The following is a 5004-nucleotide window of genomic DNA, read 5'->3' on the forward strand; positions in this document are numbered from 1 at the left end:
CTCATTAGATTTTGTTTGTTTCTTTGTTTATTTAATTGTTTGTTGTTGTTCCACATTGACCCTTTTCTCTGTTTTGTCCTCGATCTACCATTTAAAAACTTACTTAGGGGAAAGGCTCCTAATATGGACCGGCTCCTAATATGGACCACCTCCTGTTCTGACAAACTAACGGCGCTAGAGCGCTCAAAACAATGTCATTCGCTTTATTCACCCTCTCTGGATAAGTTGCACATGTCAAAACAGTTGCAGAAACACAAACCTCAAAACCGTTTGGCTTTTTCGCTTTTTTTCACTTTTGGCAGCGTTCACTCTAAATATGCCGCATAGAACGGACTCAGTCGTTTCTGTCCACAGCCAAAGCTTTGATAACACAAAAATGGCTATAAATGACAGCTAAGACAGTATTTGTTACATTTTAACAGTGTACCCCGAGTTTCTACTGCAAACAAAAAATAATAGCAAAACCTCAAAGTATGTGTGAGTCCCAGGCATGCTACTTTTCCGGTAATTGCCGGAAATCCGGTAAAGCCGTTTTCAAAATCCGGTAAAGTCAAATTTATTCCGGAGAAGTTGAAACATTTCCGCAAAAACAATCCGTGTGAATATCGCGCAACGCGACCGGGCGCCAGTCTCAATGAAGCCAGCGCACGCGCGTTGCCCGTCATTGGTCTTGCCGTTCTGAATCTAGAACGTTCCCAATCTAGTTTTGCGGATGTAGGCCGTCGTTTTTGGCGAAATGTTTCGCCCAGATGTACAGAGAAACAAAGAAACTACAATGGGAAGAAGGATAACTTCCTCATTGGGCATGCTTAGAAATGAGAATGGCTAAATACGAGTTATTGCCCTTTTCTACATGCTGACCAGACTGTCTCCTGCTTTGTCATGACTAGTACAGTCGATCTTTCTCATGCTGTGACTTGCTTTATTTTCACATTTTCGGTATTTAAAACAGCAAACACACACACACACACACACACACACACACCGAAGAAGTTTCCATTCTGATTCGGTTATTTTATTTGGTGCTATATGTTTGCTTCACATTGTTTCTTTTACATTGCTTTAGGTATCCCAATTCGCTAAACACATCCATAATGCATGCATGGCTCATTCGAAACAGGGCAACTGAACAACTGATGCCCAATAGCAATAAATACTGAACAACTGAACAATAAATAGCAATAAATGATGACAGTGCCAAGTTTTTAAGTACAAAGTGAAATCATGTGACTGGACAAAGGCACAATTACAAAATACAAATAAAACAAAATCGAGGCCCATTTTAAATTAAGTTCTCAGCTCATATGGAAGCATAAGGTGACCCTAGAAACCGAAATTGGGAGACCTCCCGCCCCCAGGGCAGACTACAAAAAGAAAAGGGGGGGGGGGGGAGGGGAGCTAATTTGTGAAAAAGTATAAAAGGAATCAAAAACTGTATACATGTATTTAGTTAATACCCCAAAAATTGTATAGTATATACAATGTCAGACCCTAAAGAAAGTTTGTTAGTCATTGCTTAGGCAAAACAAAGCAAAATAGTCTGTTTACGGTATCCCGACCAACCCTATTTTTCCCCCGCCGACCCTAGACTTTTTTTTGGCATTTGGAGAAAAAGAAAAAGAAAAAAAAATCAATTTTGTTCCTGTTTTTTTGCAAAATAATTTAAAAAGATGGTTATAAAAATAAAAAAATAAGAAAAGCCGACCTACCGACCCTCTTTTTGTGTGCCTATGTTACTGTAAACAGACTAAAAGGTACATCACAAACAACACACCAGGGATGCTACTCCCCCCTTAAAAATAGCCATGAGTCATAGGTGTGACGTTTGAATCTTTTAGCTAAATAAAACCATAGGCAATTGATCGGAAATATCAGGAAAAATCTTAACAAGTTTATTATTTGTTTGCTTGGACCAATCCTCTTGCCGAAGAGTTTTACAGTAAAAATTGATTTTACGTCAAAAATATCACAGGAATATCGAATGTTGAGGTAAGGCTGGGATAGCCAAGTTCAAGAATAACGGAAGGTGACTGTTGAATCTTTTTGAAAATGTATAAAAATATAGATGGTAGGCAATTCAAAATTAAAAAAAGGACTCTCGGAGCATGGACTTAATGAGTCAAAAATTAAAGAAGGCTCTATGAGCCGAAGTACATGTTTTGTCTATTGTCTTTTTTTATTTTGAATTGCCGACCATCTATATTTTGATACAACTTTGGACCCTCTTTGTACGGAGAGAGTTGGCAATTGTTAATCACATTCTCTCATCTCATTGACTCTCCTTCAGCTCCTTGGTAACATGCGTTCCCGTCTCTGCCAGGATTGGACACAGCAGCAGATAACCGGTAAATATGTAACAGGCATAAATGGCAAAATAGCTCGCCTCGCCTGATAATATATGAGACAACTGTTCTATTACAAAGTCTTTCTTGGGAGGCTTGGCTAATTTACTCGCTCGTTTTACACGGGGTTCCATCGTTTTCTTTTCTAATCGGAAAACCTTGCTCCTCAGTTTGTTGACCTTCTGCCAAAGTTCCGCTTCACGAGGGGATGGGGAGGATGACGACTTTGATGCTTTACATCCTATGTCCTCCAGGATCGCCTGAATGTCATCTAAAAAAGAAAACACACACACAAAACACATAAAATAACATCTTTACGTGTGGGAACTACAGGTACAATTTCATCCATCCATGCATCCGCCCTATACAGCTTTCTTCTTCTTCTTCTTCTGCGTTCGTGGGCTGAAACTTTCACACGCACTCATTTTTTTGCACAAGTGGAATTTTACGTGTATGACCGTTTTTACCCCGCCATTTAGGCAGCCATACGCCGCTTTCGGAGGAAGCATGCGGGGTATTTTTGTGTTTTTAAAACCCACCGAACTCTGACATGGATTACAGGATCTTTTTCGTGCGTACTTGGTCTTGTGCTTGCGTGTACACATGAAGGGGGATAAGTCACTAGCAGGTCTGCACATAAGTTGACCTGGGAGATCGGAAACATCTCCACACTTAACCCACCAGGCGGCCGCGACCGGGATTCGAACCCTCGACCTTCCGAGTTAATAGACCGACGTCTTACCACCCCACCACAGCGCCCGTCACCCTATACAGCAATTATCAACTATGTAATGGATGGGTTTAAACATTTTTTGATGTCAGGGTGTTCTTCATGGTTAAAAATCTCTTACCTGGTTGAACAATTTGTGCATCAGGCGACAGGTCGGTGCTGGCTTCATTTGTAGCTACCCTTTGCGATGGTGGCTTCCTCCCACTAGCAACCTGCAAATGCACAGCTCTTTAACTGACAAACTCACAACCAACACCCAGTCCCAATGAAACAATTCTCCCAATTTCATGGCATTGGTCTTAGGCCACACAAAAAAGTGTATGTTTCTGGTAAGGCAAAACAAAAAATAATCTGTTTACGATATCCGGACCGACCCTATTTTTTTCCCACCGGCCCTAGACTTTTTTGGGGCATTAAAAAATAAAATTAAAATATTCAGATGGCTAAAATACAAAAATAAAAAGCCGACCTACCGACGCTATTTTGGGGGGGCTTATGTTACCTTTAACAGACTTTTTGTGTGGCCTAACATGACTAAAGGTGGAGATTTTTTTTCTAAACTTTTTTTTTAAACCATCTTTTTAACTTATTTTGTTGAAAAACAGGAAAACAAGTGATTTTCGAATACCACTTTTATTTTTGAAAATGCAAAAACAAAAGTCTAGGGTCATCGGGAAAACATAGGTAGGGTCAGGTGACCAGAAACATACAACTTTTTTGTTGTTGACGCCGACCCTATACTTTTTTTGCCATTTGGGGCTGTTTTTTGGCAAAATAAGTTCATCATATCATCATAATCAAGACGTCAATCCAAAATAAGTAACGTTTTTTTGTTGGCCTTATCATTATTTTGCGCTAAATGCAAACAGGCATTATTTGATGGGAACAATGCTGGTTTTTTTCAATTCTTACATCAGCCTCAAACTTGTCATTACTCAACCTGCATTTATTAGTGTGCTTCTTTGATTTGCAAAAACCTAAAACCAATAAATAAATAACCTTCGGTGGTGGATTGGGCACTGCAAACAATGTCGGGACAGCATTCCACACAAGTGATCCTCTCTGCAGGATTGTTTTACTGGTTGGCCTCAAAGTGATCAGTACAAAGCTTGAGACCTTGAACATCAGCTGGCTGCAGCTTTTCAAAGTCCTCTCGCCTTGTGAATTGCATCCATATTCTGCACCTAGTTTGACAATAAAAACAACAATGTTATTGTTAAACTAAGCAAAAAGGAAAGACAAAAAAAGCTAAATCAGATCTTCAGTCTAAATCTAACGCTCTGCCGGAACGCAAAACGGATGAGTGATGTACCTTTGTACTGTAGTTTTCCCGTAAGCAAGGTTTGATAAAGGTTTCGGCAAATATGCCCACGGGTAGTTTGTCATCAAGTGTAAACTGTTGTTTTGTACTGACTGCTGACTCACACTCACAGTCGTAAGTACTCGCTGACGCTGTAGTCTACTGAGTGAGTTGACTCGAGCCATTGCATTCATTCTCATTCTGAAGAAGGTAAACCTGATGAAATAATCACTGCACAACCCACCTTTTTTCTTCTTTAGGGAACTTGTGGAACGTTTTCCCGAAGCAGCTCTGTTTGCAACGGGCGTTCTTGCAACAAAAAGCCGAGTACAATTTACCACCACCACGCACGCGATCGGTACCTACGCGATCCGCCATTTTGTTTTCGCCGCCAGCATGTAACTAGGGACGATAACCCACAAACACTTTTTCGCATTTTCTTCGCAAGTTCCACGTCTTCCTTTGTACAGTGTTTGAGAGAAATTCGCCGGGACCATTTGATTCCGGCGTGAAGAACAAATGGCGTTGGGCTTGGCTTGAAAACACCTTCCCGCCGGAAAAATAAGAAGGCTGACACGAAGAAGAACGAATCCGGCCAAAGCGGCAAAAAGAACTGTGCCTTCTTTGACTTG

The 5004-nt window shown here is 40.6% G+C and overlaps 1 long non-coding RNA gene across 2 annotated transcripts; it reads right to left on the bottom strand.

The window, feature by feature from the left end:
* Window positions 1–999: 999 nt before the first annotated feature.
* LOC138952304 (uncharacterized) lies at window positions 1000–4684 on the bottom strand. Of its 2 annotated transcripts, XR_011451343.1 has the most exons (3): window positions 4072–4684; window positions 3194–3284; window positions 1000–2613 (listed from the first exon to the last, which is right to left on the bottom strand). It is a non-coding gene; the product is annotated as an uncharacterized lncRNA (long non-coding RNA). The 2 variants fall into 2 exon arrangements; XR_011451342.1 differs by having other exon boundaries at window positions 3194–4684.
* Window positions 4685–5004: the final 320 nt, after the last annotated feature.

Source organism: Littorina saxatilis, linkage group LG17 (genome assembly GCF_037325665.1).
Source record: "Littorina saxatilis isolate snail1 linkage group LG17, US_GU_Lsax_2.0, whole genome shotgun sequence".
NCBI lineage: Eukaryota > Metazoa > Mollusca > Gastropoda > Littorinimorpha > Littorinidae > Littorina > Littorina saxatilis.